General features: G+C 31.9%; 1 pseudogene; it reads left to right on the forward strand.

Moving 5' to 3' along the window:
* Positions 1–932: 932 nt before the first annotated feature.
* On the forward strand, positions 933–6,001 carry LOC146720623 (uncharacterized; annotated as a pseudogene).
* The last annotated feature ends 10,870 nt before the right edge of the window (positions 6,002–16,871 follow it).

The raw sequence follows: 16,871 nt of genomic DNA on the forward strand, positions 1-16,871 counted from the left end.
TGAACGCATTAAAGATCGATATCGATATGAACAAGATTTAGAAAATAAACGCGCACAAAAGCGTATGCGTTATTCGAAAAACTTTGAGGATGAACGAGATAGACAAAAAAGATTGGATTCTAATCGCAAATGGCTTTATAATAAGCGATATTATTAGACAAAAAGACAAAAAATCAAAACAAAATCTACATTTGAAATAAAAACTTGCAATATTGCTAAAAAAAATTACTAAAAAGTATAAACAATTCTGATCGAAGAATACCATAAAACTTCGTACAATGAAAATTTCAAATGAGAAATTGGGTCATACGCGTAGCTGTTATATTGATATAATACTTTGCGAAGGAATGTTTCTTCCAGTTCAATTATTATCGCCTCATTTTCCAAAAGTAAGATATATGAAGCGTTTAATTTATCAATTTACATATTTTTATCAAAAGTTGGAAAATCTAGATGATGCTTTAAATAATGCTGATATGAATACTTTGAATGAAATTGTGACTTCTGCCCAGGAGAAAGTAGATATGTACAAACATCAACGGATTGATACAATTTTAAGTGATGATGATATTATGTTTAAATATCGTTTAGCATTTAAAGCATTGACTGAATGCTTTGTGGACACACCACGACATGTTTGCGTATCATGCGAGAGATTGTGTTATAAAAAAAGTGTTTCTAAAGTCAATAGTCTTCAGACACAAGTACATGTTAAAATTTGGAAAGATTAAATGACGTATGTACAACAACAAAAAGTTGATGCGCAATATATATGTAATTATTGTGCAGGCAAATTTCGTAAAGGTTTAATGCCTGCATACTGCGTCTTAAATAATCTCTTTACAAATCAGGTGCCTGAAGTAATATCATCTCTTAATACATTCGAATAAATTCTTATACAGAGAGCTAAAGCGTTTCAAACTGTTCTTAAAATGGGAACTGTTATTAATAAAAAGTTGCCTCAAAGACAAATGGTATCAAAAGTTAAAAGTAAAACATTTCATTTACCACTTCCGTTACAGGAGACATTGAATAAATTATGTTCTAATACTGATCCAATAAATATTAATCATGAGATATATATATTAGTTAGAGGTATCCCGACAAAATCAAAGATTATTTGGGAAGAGGTAGTTGATGTTAAAAAAGTATTTGACGCTTTAACGTGGTTAAAGCGCAACAATACTTTATATTCTCATATTATATTGCCAAATGATTACAATGATTTACGTTTACCAAAATTAAAAAATTCAGAATTTCAAATAGAAAATGAGACAGAAGATAATGCAGAAATAGCTAATGATGAAACTGAATTATTAAATGAGACAGAAGATAATGTAGAAGTAACTGATGATGAGACTGAATTATTAAATGAGACAGAAGGTAATGCAGAAGTAGCTGATGATGAGACTGAATTATTAAATGATCCGATAAAAGAGATAAAAAATGATATGTTAGAAGGTCAACGGCAAGCAATGTTGACTTAAATGACTAATGCTGAAAACGATGGCTATTACAAACAATATACCATCTATCCCTTATATGAAAAGAAAGCAAATAAAACTGCGACAGCTTTATATCAAATGTTAAAAATTCAGGACTTGCCTCTGAACAATCGTGAGCAACATTTAGATTTAATGTGTTTTCCAGATTTATATTCTTCTGGTATTAATGGACAACGTGAGATTAGACAAGTTAAACTTCATAATCATGAATTTATTAAATGTCGTTTAACATCTAAACATCCACAGTATAGATTAAATCTACAATATGTATTTTATTTATTGAACAATGCAAATATGCGTCAATTAAGTCGTGGAATTTTTCATAAAATGAATGTAACTAATCCGCGACTTCGTTATACAGCTGCAGAATACCTAGACGCAATGTCAAAAGAATTGTTGGAATCTAATTTGAATACAATATTTGCCACACTTCGAAATACGGAGCAATATTGGTGTAAACCAAAAAACAATTTAAATTGTATGACGCAGCATTATGGACCTACGACATGGTTTTTAACACTCAGTCCAGTGAGTGGTTGTGGGAAGATTTAGGTGAATATATTCGTGAAGTAAATGAATGGCATGACGCTTCCTTAAGCGTTAGCGCACTCGTTGTTAGAGATCTAGTATCAACATCCAGGTTTCTCGATAATAAGTTTCGGGCAATGTTTGACTTCATTAGGTCTAAAGATAATCCAATTGGAGATGTAACGCACTATTTCTGGCGACGAGAATATCAAGGTAGAGGTATACACTTTCACTTATTAATTTGGATTAAAAATGCACCAATTTTCGGTGAATCTACTATTGAGGAAGTTTCCAAATTTATTTCACAACATATAAGCTGCACAATACCGGATCAAAATATTTCGCCATTGTTGTACAGACGTGTTGATACGCATCAGCGACATACACATAATGATTATTGTCTTCGTTCTAAAAAAGTAGGACGTAAAGTTATTCGTCGATGTCGTTTTGGATTTCCTCGTCCCGTTACTGAAACTTTGAATATCAGGGATGTGGCAACTTCGATAGCCGGTAGAAAACAATTGAAACATAAAAGTAGACTTTACGATCTTCCTCGAACGGATAATGAAGGTAATATAAATGACTATAATCCTGTTCTTCTTACTGCATGGAAAGGTAATATGGATATACAATTTATTGGTGAAAAATCATCGCTGCTAACCTGGTATGTTACTAAATATATGAATAAAGCGAAAAAAAGTGAATTATCTGAGAATATTCTTGATAGTAAGGATAACAAAAACAAATCATTAGCGAGTCATCTTTGGAATATTGCTTTGCAATTTACGAATAATAGAGAATGTGGAGCTCTCAAAGCTGCTGATACATTGTTAGGTATTCCTTTGTATGGAACTGATCGAAATACAATCATCAGATGGTTAGATGTTAATCAAATACGATATAGAAAATTAAAAAGTCGTAAAGAAATTAAAGCTCTTGATCCTGAATCTACAGATATATTTTATCAATCTTTGACAGATGATCATTATCCACATAGACCAAACGAATTAGAAAATACGTCTCTTTATGAATTTGCACAGTGGTACAATATCTTAAAGATCAAACCGAAAAATAAGTTTATTGAATATTATAAAATAGATAATGGTTGTTATCTTAAACGGCGACAGCGCGGATATCTTATTAATCATTTTAGATATAATGTTAATACACAGCCGAAAAATTATTTCTTTGCGTTTATACATTATTGCTTATGTTTAAACCATGGCAAAAATTAGAGGATCTTAAAAATGAATGCGATACTTATACCGAATCGGTTTACAAAGTTAAACAGCATCTTGTAGAAGCATTGCAATATCATGAAAGATTAGAAGAATTGCAAAAAGCATTTGAAACTGCAAAACAGTTAGTTCAACAATGCTTAGATGACGATTTGCAAAACGAGTAGTCTCAGGATGATCCTGAAAATGCAATAGGTATTCAAAATATAGAGGCTGGTGAAGCAATGCAAGATTTTAAAGATCTTGGTGATAGAGCAATTCGAGAAATTGATGTATCTGAAATGATAGCAAAATTAAATACGGATCAAAAACGTGTGTTCGATAAAGTTATCAATACTGTAGAGTCAGATGAATCAATATTGCGATTATATGTTAGCGGAGAAGGTGGTACTGGAAAAAGTTTCTTAATCAAGACTATTAAATGCTGGATAAAACAAAATCTCAACAAAGATACTGCTGTAACAGCACCTACTGGTATAGCAGCATTTAATATAGATGGTTTGACAATTCATAGATTGCTTCAATTACCCGTTGAACATGGTCAAACTCCTAAGTATAAACAACTATCTGATCATGTATTGAAAGTTTTACGAGAACAGCTTAATAATGTTATTCTTTTTATAATTGATGAAGTGTCAATGATATCTAATTTGATTGACTTTAATGTATATAAATCTTCGATTGTCTCAAATATTTGACACTAGTGATTGCGATAATGGTTGGTTTGGTCGAAAGCACATTCTTTTATTCGGAGATTTGCTTCAATAGCCTTCTGTACGCAAAGATCTTATCTTTACACATTTATCCGATCATAAAATTGCTAATTATCTTGGTTCTTTACATGCTGTTAATTTATGGATTACATTATTTGAATATGATGAATTGATAATCAATATGCGTCAGCAAGAAGATAATTCATACCGTGAATTATTGTCGCGAATTCGTATTGGTTTAGTGACAAAATCTGATTGTAAAATTCTAGAGAGTAGAAAAATATCTTTTAAAGCTGATTCTTTTGAATCTAGATTAAATGAATTATGTGATTTTATTAACAGTTTATCATCGGACACTGTTTGTTTATTTTCTACTTGTAATATGTGTGATGTCCTTAATAATGCAATGTTAAGTCGCATTACTTCCAAAGAAATATTATTAATTGCTGAAGATACGATTGATTGCACATAATATGTAAAAAAGAAAGTATTAAAAGTATTGTCAAATAACGATGATGATAGTTCTCGAACAGCTGGACTTTCAAAACAAATTACAATTAAAATTGGAGCAAAAGTTATGATTCGGCGTAACATCGATGCCCGTTTGGGTCTTGTAAACGGTACAATTGCTAAAGTAATTTCAATTGTACGAGAAACATCTACTGATGACGTAGAAAAGATTAAACTTCTTTTACCATCAGGTTTAGAATATAAAATTGAAAGAGTAACGGCTAAATTTCAAGTATTGGATAGAGCGTACAGGGTTTGTCCGGAAAGTAATGCGTCGCATTTTTTTGTGACGCGACTATACATCGCAGAGCGATGGGACCGGTTGGGGAGGAAGGGGGGTACCCTTAGCTTTCCAACGGTAGGTCGCTCAATTGTTTCCATGCGCTTGGAGGGTTAGGACGGCTTATTCTGTGAACCTCTGCTTAGTGGTCGCGTCGAACTTGTGATGGAGAGAACGATAGAGCAACGCTATGCGATAAAGTTTTGCGTGAAGCTGGACAAGACGCCGCTGGAAACTTTTGAAATGCTCAAGAAAGTTTTCGGGGACGATTGCCTTTCCAAATCGCAGTCAAACAGATGGCACAAGATGTTTAGAGAAGGTCGGAAGGAGGTCGCCGACGAGGCCCGCGCAGGACGCCCGTCAACATCGCGAACGGACGACAATGTGACTCGTGTGCGCCAATTATTGAATTCAGACCGTCGAATGAATGTTCGCTTAATGTCGGAATTATTGAACTTGCCGAAAACGATTGTTCACGAGATTGTATCGGAAGACTTGGCCATGCGGAAGATTTGCGCAAAACTTGTGCCCAGAGTGTTGACCGATGCGCAAAAGCAACACCGAGTGGAAGTTTGTGAAGAACTCAAGCAACTCTGTGCAGATAATCCCAATTTCTTTTTTTTATTTCCTCGGCTGAAAAGGGAGCTCAAAGGACAACAGCTCGAGTCGGTTGACAACGTACAAGCTACTTCGACGGCCTCCCTGAACAGCATCCCAGTCAAGGAGTTCCAGAAATCTTATGACGCATGGAAATCGCGTTGGCAAAAATGTATTGACGCAGAAGGGTCATACTTCGAACAATTTTAAGTTGTTTTACCTATGCGATCAATAAATTCTTTTTTAAAAAAATGCGACGCATTACTTTCCGGACAAACCCTGTATGTGATTCGAAAACAATTTCCATTATCTTTAAGTTATGGCATCACTATTCATAAAAACCAAAGATTAAGTTTGCAAAGTGTTGTTATGGATATTGGCAACTCTGTATTTAGTTGTGGTCAAATTTATGTTGCCTTGTTGCGAGTAACATCTCTAGAAGGAGTGCATTTAATAAACTTTGATCCTTAGCAGTAATAGCTAACGAAAAAGCTATTATTGAATACAATCGTTTAAAACAGATATACAATCCGAAAGCAGAAATGATTGCTGTGTCAAAAAGAACGTTGTCGTAAAGTAAAAGATGTTCTATGGGCGTTACCAAAAATAGTTACTTCGTGTTTAGTTTAGCGCGATTGTATTCTAAATTTCGTCTATATCGATTGCGCTGTTTAGCGCGATTGTCTTCTATTTTGTTTATAACGATCACGTCGTTTAGCGCGTCTATCTTCTAAGCTCTGTTTATACAGATCGTGCTGTTCAATGCAATTATTCTTGGAATCTTGCTCATATAAATCATGTTGTTCAGACTGATTTTGTTCGAAATCTTGTGAATAGCGTGCACATTTACACAATGATTTTCCAAGTCATGCTGTTTAGTTTCTTCATAAATATCATTGTTTGTTTTCATTAAATTCTTTGAATTATTTTCTGTTAATTGAAATTGATTATTATTTAACTCTTTTTCAGATTGGTAAATATGACGTTGCGCTTCTAACCGATTCAAGTATTGTCGTTCCGTCTCACCTTGACGTATAGTACGTTTACGAGATGCTTCAATCTCTCTTGCTTTTATTACTGCTAATGGAAGCACCTTTTGAGGAGCATATTGTGGATTTTGTGGAAAATGCTCAATAACATTAGATTCAAAAATCTTAATTAAATGCAAACGCATTAAATTATGATCATATTTTATTTTTTCGGGTTTAATATTGAATAACAATGAAATTGCAAAAACTCCGCAATCGCTACTGTTTGGTTGGTATTGTACAGTAGGAAATTGGATAGAATTTTTTTTTTCGAAGTTATATGTTGGAAATAATCTTTTCAAGAATTGTTCATGATGTCTATGCAATTTTTTAAATTTAAAGAATCGTAAGTATATATATCTTTTATGTCATAATAACTGCATACCCAATGTCCATCGAATGAACCTGACGAACTATGTAATATTTGTATATGTTTTTTATCAATTGGCATAGGCTGAATCGTATCAGGAAGTTGTAATCGCCATGTTTCGACAGGTCTATAATCTGAAAAATTTTGTAATAAATAATCAAAATGTTCCATATGTTTATCAGTTAACCATTCACCTCGAACAATTATATTTTTATTCTCAGGAGATAAAATTCTATATCTTTTTGTCTTTATAGACATTTTTATTATTTATATATATTTTTTTGAAATATGTAATAATTTATCGGCGCAAAGCAGCCACTCTTTATCGGTGCAAAGCAGCCACTCTTTATAAGCGCACAGCAGCTACTTTTTTTAGGCGCATAGCAGCCTTGTATGGGCGCACAGCAGCTCCTTTTCATAGGCGCACAGCAGCCACTTTTTATAGGCGCACAGCAGCCACTCTTTATAGGCGCACAGCAGCCTTGTATGGGCGCACAGCAGCCACTTTTTTTTAGGCGCACAGCAGCCTTGTATGGACGCACAGCAGCCACTTTTTATAGGCGCACAGTAGCCGTTTTTTTACAAACACAACAGGCGCACAGCAGCCTTATAATTTTTTTCTTTTCTTCTTTTTTGATCTTCTTTTCTTCTTTCTTGATTTTCTTTTCTTCTTTCTTGATTTTCTTTTATTCTTTCTTGATCTTCTTGCACGTCTTCTTAAATAAAAGCGTAATCTTATTTTAAATTTTAATTTGGTTATATAAAGATATATATTGCAAGGAAATGTTGCCAGTATTCTATTTTTCTATGTACGAGATGCGGCATTTAACTTAGTAAATCTGAATACATTGAAAATAATTAAATTCGATAAAACCCCAATTTTCCAAACTTTATTTATAAGTTTCCTAAATTGTATTTCTTTTAAATATATCGTCTATTCATACATTACAAATGATATTGAAATGTATAATTATAATATATGAATAGATACAAACTACTCGACAATATAACTCCAATGTAACATACTTTATACATATGTAACAGTTACATTGTTAAATGGGAAATTATAACATTTATGTTATAATTTGCTAGCTTGTTACTTTATTGAGAAATTTTTTATTAGATTCATTTAGAAGTATACTTTTAAAGGCCATTCCACAATAAATTGCAAATGTTCTTGTTGCCAATTGACAATTGCTAATTGATCAATCAGAGCAAAGCAACTTGTCAGCTGATTGGTCAATCCGCAATTGTCAACTTGCAACAAGAACATTTGCAACCTATTGTGGAATGGCCTTAAACGTATAGCATTCTAGGACATAACTGTATGCACACATCATTTTAAGCAAAAATGTTAATATAAACATGTATCCTATTTTGGATTCTGGGTAGTTATAAAGATACAACATATTCAAGTTTAAAAACGAATACATTTATTAACTTAGAAGAACCGAACTATAAAACAATAATTATATTAAACTTTTACCATTTCCTATTAGTTTAAACTTTTTGGTTTCTGATATAATTATAGAATGGCTCATATATTTACTCATGCCAAAATTATAATAATTATTTAAAAGTGTAAGCTTAAAAAATGTTTCATACAATTTCATTCTAATAAGTTAATAAATAGATACGTTCTTAGACTAAATACGTATTTTTATGACCAGAATAGAACAATTATTAAACATGTTTATCTAAACTTCTTTGCTTAAAATGATGTGTACAATCATATCTTAGAATCCTGATCATTCCTCCTGAAGTACCCTATTTATATAAATATACCCATATGTGTGTGTATGTGTGTGTACGCGCGCGTGTGCGTGTGTGTGTGTGTGTGTGTGTGTGTGTGTGTGTGTGTACTAATGTCGAGCATTTTTATACATTTTCTATTAAATTTAGACAAAAGTTGCAGGATTTCGAAAAAGAAAAAGTTGACACAGACTTTTTCTTAAACGGCGATTTTCATGGTTATTTAAAGATCACTTATATTTTCAAAATAGAATTACCTTAATATTTCTTATATAAATCGATTCCTCGCAATATTTACTATAAAAAGTTATATATATGTATATGTTCAACACCTTTTTATACATTTTACAAGCTAACAGTGACATCCCAGATAACCAGTGAGAACACAAGTTGCTTTCATGTTGTTAATAAAAATGTTACCATCTTGCTACGCATCTATGTCGTCCATTGTGCTATTGTTTGCTAGCATTTGATGTCGGAAATGAAACATTGCACGTTTTAAACATTATGCTGGCATTAGAATTAAATAGATGTTGACAATTAACGCTGACATAATGATAGCAGCATATTTATATCTGTTAGCAAACTGAAAACATATGCTAACATTTTGTTAATAGAATGCTTATTTGATATGTTTCTTTTTTAGCTGAGCATTTGATTACGACAAAATGTTAACGTCATGCTAGTTACTCAAATATTTAATTCATATTCCTAGCAAAGAACCAGCATTGATTGCTAGCATCTTATTTTTATACGTTGCTTGGGCATACTTGCTTATCTGGGATAACATCAATATATTATAATTTCCAATTTAACAATATAATTGCGTTACATATGAGTATGAGACATGTCACATTGCAAAGGATCTGAATAGCTCAGTTGGAAGAGCAGTCGCCCGGCAAGCGAAAGGTCTCGGGTTCGATTCCCGATTCAGCGATTATTGGATCTATATTTTTCTCTTGCATTTATTTATTTCCGTAGGGGGGTTAAAGGATTATTGAAATTAAATCTCAAATATATATGAGATTATTTCATATTTTAAAATCTTGGCAGTGACCAAGTAAAATTTGGTGCCTTGTGCACAGTTATTTAATTCTAACAAAAAAATTTAGTTTCGTTGGGATAACGCACTGTCTTCCGCGATCGGCTCTTATCGCCTGTCTTATACTTTAAAAATATTATTAATTTAAAAGTTTAATTAATCAAGATAACAATGACACGCACATATACATACGCACGCACGCACACACACACATAATAGCCTATTTTAAATAATATATTATTAAACATACGTTTTTTGTTCGTCTCTTTCTTTTATCTTCTTTTCTCTCTCTTTATTTCTCTCTGTTTCTCACTGTCTCTATCTTTCTCTCTTTTATATTTTTCTTCTTTTATGGTTTTTTTTTCTAACAACTTGACAACTAGACAATTAATATAACACAATAGATTAATAATTATACATATATAATTATAACAATATAATAATACACTGAGAAGAAAATACACAAGATAGCCTAATTTAATTAATGCATTATTAAACATACTTTTAGTCTCTTCTTCCTATTTAAAAATTAAAAAATTAAAAAAAATTTATTTAAAAATTTTCTCATTGTATCAAAAAATAGTATTAGACATTTCTTCTTAAATTTTTATTCTCTACCGAATGTTGCTGAGCAAATGCGACACATTTTTAACACCCTGCATATATATATATATATATATATATATAATATATAATATATAATATTATTATTTACCACACAAGTCGAAACAAGCATCTATCTATCTTTATTCTCGTAGAATGGAGAAACAAAGATAGAATCACGCTTGTGACTTATGTTGCTAAATAAAAGCACCTTATACCTTTTTTGGTATGTCGATCTCTTCTCTCTCTCTTTTTTTCTTTGTATCTTTTCTCTTCTTCCCTTCCTCCCTTTCTCTCTCTTTCTCGACTGCTCAACAGCTGGCTAAATATACAGCAAATACATAACATTAATAATACGTATAAAAATGAAATAGTATAATATATATTAGTATTATATATATATATATATATATATATATATATATATATATTAAATATATATTTTATATTTATATATAATCAACAAAAAATTATATAATCATATATTGTATATATATATATGTTTACATATATATAATCATATACACACACATATATATATATTTATATATATTGTTACGTCCTCGCGACGTCTCTTGCGCTGTCTCACAAAAAGATGTCACTTACACTCTCACTCGCGTCCGGAATGAATAAATTCTCGTAATGAGGAAAGGAGTTTTAATAAAACGACCCAATACAATAAAGCAAAGAAATACAATATATAATAGGCCAAAATGCCCATCGGTCTCGTAAGCGTCCGCTCGGTGCGACAGCTAGACCAAATCTAATCATGGCGCCCCAAAACATTTGAACGCCGGTTGTCTATAAACAACCCTCCTAGGAGATGAAAAGGGATAAAGGTGCTCAGGGGATGTAAACCAGGGACGTAATACTATATATATATATATATATATATATATATATATTATATATATATATAATATTATTATTTACCTTATTCTTCATAAAATTTCTGCACAATTTACACTCTTTCAACACCTTAACCAATTTTGACTTGAAACTGTCAAAATAATTTTGACAATCGAACACTACGAAGCATGCGGCACAATGTGTGATTAGCACAAGAACCAGGACTTTTGTTTGAATCGTTATCGTTAGCTAGGTAAGTATACATTGCAATCAACATTCTTATGTTATCGAAGTTCACGCTGTGATCTCGCAAGTCTGGCACGTACACGACAAGATTTCATAAAAAAAAAATAATGAATAAAGAAAAAACGAGGATACAAGAGGTAAGTAAATTTATATTTTAACGCACACACACACAGAAAGAGAGAGAGAGAGAGAGAGAGAGAGAGAGAGAGAGAGAGAGAGAGAAAGAGATTACAATTTTATTTTTATTCTTGATTTTTAGGGCGCTGGTACGAGTGAAGAGTTCAGTACGTCTCTGGATTTGGAGCTCACAAAAATTGAGTTAGAAGATTTAAAGGAACAGTTAGCTGCAGCAAAGCAGGCTCTTGCTGCAGCTACTGCTCCAGCTTCAACTTCCAACGGAGCTCCTGCTCATGCTCCGACTCCTGTTTCCACAACTGCTCCTGTTCATGCTCCAACTCCGGTTTGCAAAACTGCTCCTGCTCAACCATCGCAACCACCACAGCCTGCAGTAGTGGTTGAAAATGAAGAAAAGGATAATATACAACGTAAGTAAAAAATAAAAATAAGAATTATTTAAGAAACAAATATAAAAATAACCAATGTAAATATATGTTTTTATATGTAAATTTTATTTGTTTTACAGTAAAACAAAGACCCGCTCGATGGTCGCGAGCTGGTCGCGGACGTGGTCGCGAACGTGGCCGCGGACGAGGAAATATAATTTACATACATATGTAATTACATATATATACATATTACATATATATATATATATATATATATATATATACGCATATATATACGTATGCACATGTATATAATTAAAGATAATCATGACCATGGCGATTATAATTAATGATATGTATAATTCTATCGAAGTATGTTAATGAGAAATATAATTATAAATAATATTATTGTTATTATTGCTGCTACTACTGCTGGTATTGTTGCTACTATTGTTGTAGTATTCAATTACTACTGTTCCCACTTATCATTCCTATACCGCAAATATATTATTGCTTATATATATACTATATGATATCTTATTATAAAGCAATTAATACACATTTACAATGAAAAGTCAGCTAGTTGAATATTTTTTAACACAGTGCACATATATTATATCCGCAGTGAGTTGCTTATTTTGATGAGCTATTTATTTGAAAGTTGAGAACATTGCCACGTCTGTTTTAAAAATCAAATATCGAATATTTTTAGATTAATAATTAAGAATAAATATATATACTAAAGGAATAAAATGTAAAAAATATGAAAAAAATATTTATATAGATAACACAAATTTTTTAAAATTACTATAAGACTTTTCCTCATTTTATTAAAAAATTTCAACATAAAGAATTAATAAATGGCAATGGATTTGAAATTATTTGATATGAGATTGTAAATGCATTTTTTATGCAACCATTAATACGAACAATGATACTTGTGTTGAAAATGCGGATATCAACGACAAGCTTTATCATGCTATTTTTCACCTCTCTAATTGTATTTATATACTCGGTTGCCCCGGTATTTATTAACGTTATGGCATTACTATCAATATCTTTTAACGACAATTTAGTTCGAGCAAGATTCATCGCGATGCAGCTCTGCATCTTGATATAGTTCGAAGAGTAACATTTCGGAATGATAGCGTTTAACTTGGTCAGTAACGTCTTTATTACCTGAAAGATATTATAAAAAAATGATTTCTCTATCATATTCATTATAACGTAATTATACAGGTCATATTGTTCTCTGTGTAAAATACATGCAAGCAACTAAAGTTATTTTATTAACATTAAAAGTATAATTTTTATCAGTTGATTGAAATTAATTAAAATTAATAAAATCAATATTTCACTATAATTCTAAATATATACGTTTACGTATTAAAATAAATAGTTACCTTAATATTGTTTGCCACGTTCTTTAATGGGGCTTCCATAGTCTTATTTCCATATTGGATGTACGTCTCCAATTCAGCAATTGTATTGTCTTTCCTCGTTTCCAAATTATGCTTTGCATAATTATAACATTCATTAATTTTTTTACCCTCTTTTTTCGCCTTCTCGATAGATAACTGAAAAGATAATAAATATGCAAATGTATTTTTGTTGTCATATGTGAATAATTGAACATATTTTTCATAAAAATCTATTCTAAAAATAAATGCAAGTTTTCAATGTTTTCATTATAATTTAAAACATTTATATTTTATGATATAACACATGCATTTGTCTTCTCATTATCTGGACAAAATATGCACCTTGATATTCTCGAATGTTGAATTGAGAATATTATTAACTTTAAACAAAGTCCGAGTCCTCAGATCATTGAGTTTGACTTGTAGAATCTGCTTTATTTGCTTTTCGAAAAGTGAAATACCTTTAAGAATAGCTTCGATATTTTTTTAAAGATATTGCATAAAGAAATTAAATTTAAAAATAAATTTTAAACAATTTTTATAAATAGGTCAAATTAAAGCTACAAAATTGATTTTTATATGTGATATTTCTATTAATACATCATAATTTCTGAAAAAGATTTTTAGTTTACTAATTAAACATGGCAATTGTTTTTTATTTGATTTGTCTTATTTTAAAATGATTGAATTAAATTATTTGTTTCTTTTTTTAGTCAAAAGAAATGATTACACTGAATTTACAGAACTTACATAAACTGCGCAGAGTAATGTCAAAATACAAATCACTTTTTTCATTTCGTTGTTTATAAACGATGATTGTGTTGAAAGAAATGTTCACGATTAAGGAAGGAGATATATACTCTTCTCTATACTGTTATTTTTATTCCATTTATATATAAAAACAATTTGATAGATATTAAGATAACGTATATATGTATATGTATAAAGATACGTTTAATTGAATTGACATAAAGAAATTTAATCTAAATAACTAAATGCTGTCAAAATTTATCATTGAGTATTTATCACATATGTTTATCATTGGGAAATACAAAATAGTATTTGAAAAAATGTAATTAAAATTTGTTTTAAACTCTTTGATCTACCCCTAAAAATGTACATAAATTTTAGATTTTGCAAAGTTTATCGTGTAAAAAATTGATATTTTTTTGATATTGCAGAAAAAATATTAATTGATTGGTCAGATATAATACACATCTATCTAATGCTATCTTTTGTACATGCCTAAAAATTAGCGGTCCTTTTGTTACTTCCTGATAATAATCTGTTAATCACACAGTCTTGTCTAACGTGATATGTTTCTTTTATCACAAGGATAGATTTCTAGTCTTCAGTTTGCACATGCGCTTCATATGCATGATTTTTGTTAAGCTTTTACTAATAAATATTTTTGTTTTGTTTGTTCACATAGAATAATTATTTGCAAAATTTATACCTGAAATAAAATATCAACAGCGTGTTATATTGCATTTACATTGTTCAATGGGAAATTATAATAGTTATATAATTGTTACTTGGTGTTTGCTGGGGATTGTATCAACTTTTGGATATAACAATTAACTTGCACATATTAGCTACTATCACAAAACTAATTATATGTGCGATTCATTATAAAAATATAGCAGTACAATATATAAATATGTACATATTCCTCACACGTGGTTCTTTGAATATATCATTTGCCCAATGACACATCGACAGAAACACTAGGCAACCAAGATACATATCTTGAGCCATCGAGAAAAAGAAAGAAATAATTGCCATTTCTTCTTGTAGAAATCTGTGACTCAGGCGGTATTTCTGTATTCTCTCTGTGATTTGCTTGTATACTCAATCTGGTGTATCTGAAGGATTTTTATCTTAGGGCGAGGTTGCGTGGAGGAAATCACGAAAAACTTTTGATTCAGTGAACAAACAAATATATGTATTCAGCTAACAGTGTACAGCGTTTCTGCGCTCTCTTCTCGGTTTGACCAACACTTCCGCTGAGACTATCTTTTCTTTCAGAAACGTTCGCCAGGACCATTGCCACGAGACTGATTCGCACGTACAATCGCCGCTTCCGCGTTGCCGGATAACGCGCGCGCTCTCGGTCCTCGAAAATCGCGAGCGCTTTCTCCTTCTGATCGGGCGCTTCACGCCAAGTTCGAATCGGGATTATTTCGTTTCCAACACTCCCTTTTAATCCGGATTCGAGCTTTTACATTTAAAGCAAAAAAAATAAATTCGCGGAACATACAAAATTGTCCGATCAACAAAAGTAATTTATTTTCTGAACAAATCTAAATCTTCTCAGTTTTTTTCGTTTCCTTTACTAAGGAGTTTTTTTTTTCCTTTTACCTTTATTCATCTAAAAGAGTTTCTCCCGCGGTTCTCCTTTCTCTGTTTATCTAACGTATTTATTATGTATATATATATATATATATATATATATATATATATATATCTAACCTACTAAGTTATCGCGATGCTTTGCAAATTTTAAAGAATTTAGCGGTTTCGTTAAAATGTCAGCCGTTTGATTCTCTGAGTTACAATATTTTATTATGATATTATTTTCTGTTACTTTCTCTTGTATAAATCTAAATCTAACGTCTATGTGTTTCGAGCGCCTATTTAACACCCCTGTTTTTATTAGTTGTATCGCGCTTTGGTTGTCTACCTGTATTTCCGCGTTTACGGTTTTAGACCTTATCTCTTCTAGTACAGTTTTGAGGTACATCACTTCTTTGCAGCATTCAGCCGCCGAGATAAATTCCGTCTCCGTGGTGGAAAGTGCAACAATCGGCTGTTTCCTCGAGCACCAGCTGATTGGCCCTCCGCAATACTGTATTACGTAGCCTGTTGTGCTCTTCCTCGTCTCTGGATCGCCTGCATAGTCGGCATCGCAGTAGGCGATCAATTTCTCTGCATCGGTGTCCTCCCCTTATACCAGCCCGAGTTCTTTAGTGCCCTGCAAATATCGTAAAATTCTTTTTACATTTAAATAATCTTTCTTTTTTGGTGATTGCGTGTATCTACTGCTGTAGCTGACTGCATAACACAGGTCTGGTCTCGTCTTTATGGTGAAGTAGAAAAGACTTCCGATTGCTTGTTGGTACTGCATTTTTGGTTGAGCTTCTTCTTCTTTCTTGTCTCCTTCCGGCAACACAGGTGTGCTTACGGGTTTCGCATTTTCCATGCCATAGGTTTCCAGCACTTGTGTGGCATAGTTCTCTTGACTCAGTTTTAATCTCCCTTTCAATTTCTTGATTTGCATTCCCAAGTATGTTTGAGGATTTTTTTCTTTGGTCACCTCGAACTCTTCCCTGAGTCGTTCCACCAGTCGTTTGATTTTTTTTCTGTCGCTTCCCACAACAATTCCGTCATCTATGTGAATTGCTAGTATAACGGTTCCTTCTTTATTTTTAAATATGCAGTTCTCTGTTGTCAGTTGTTCCAGCCCTTGTTTTTTCAGCAAGTCCGTTAGTTTTATATTCCAGCTTTTTGGCGCCTGTTTCAGGCCATACAGCGCCTTTTTTAATTTGCACACTTTGCCTTGCTCTTCCTCGAAACCTTCTGGCAGACTCATGTAGATTTCTTCTTTTATCTCTCCGTAAAGGAAGGCGGTTTTTATGTCGAACTTTGTGATGTGGTAGTTTTTTACTGCTGCTAGAGCGAGA

The sequence above is a fragment of the Nylanderia fulva genome, unplaced genomic scaffold (genome assembly GCF_048542155.1).
Source record: "Nylanderia fulva isolate GAGA-0341 unplaced genomic scaffold, ASM4854215v1 Scaffold65, whole genome shotgun sequence".
NCBI lineage: Eukaryota > Metazoa > Arthropoda > Insecta > Hymenoptera > Formicidae > Nylanderia > Nylanderia fulva.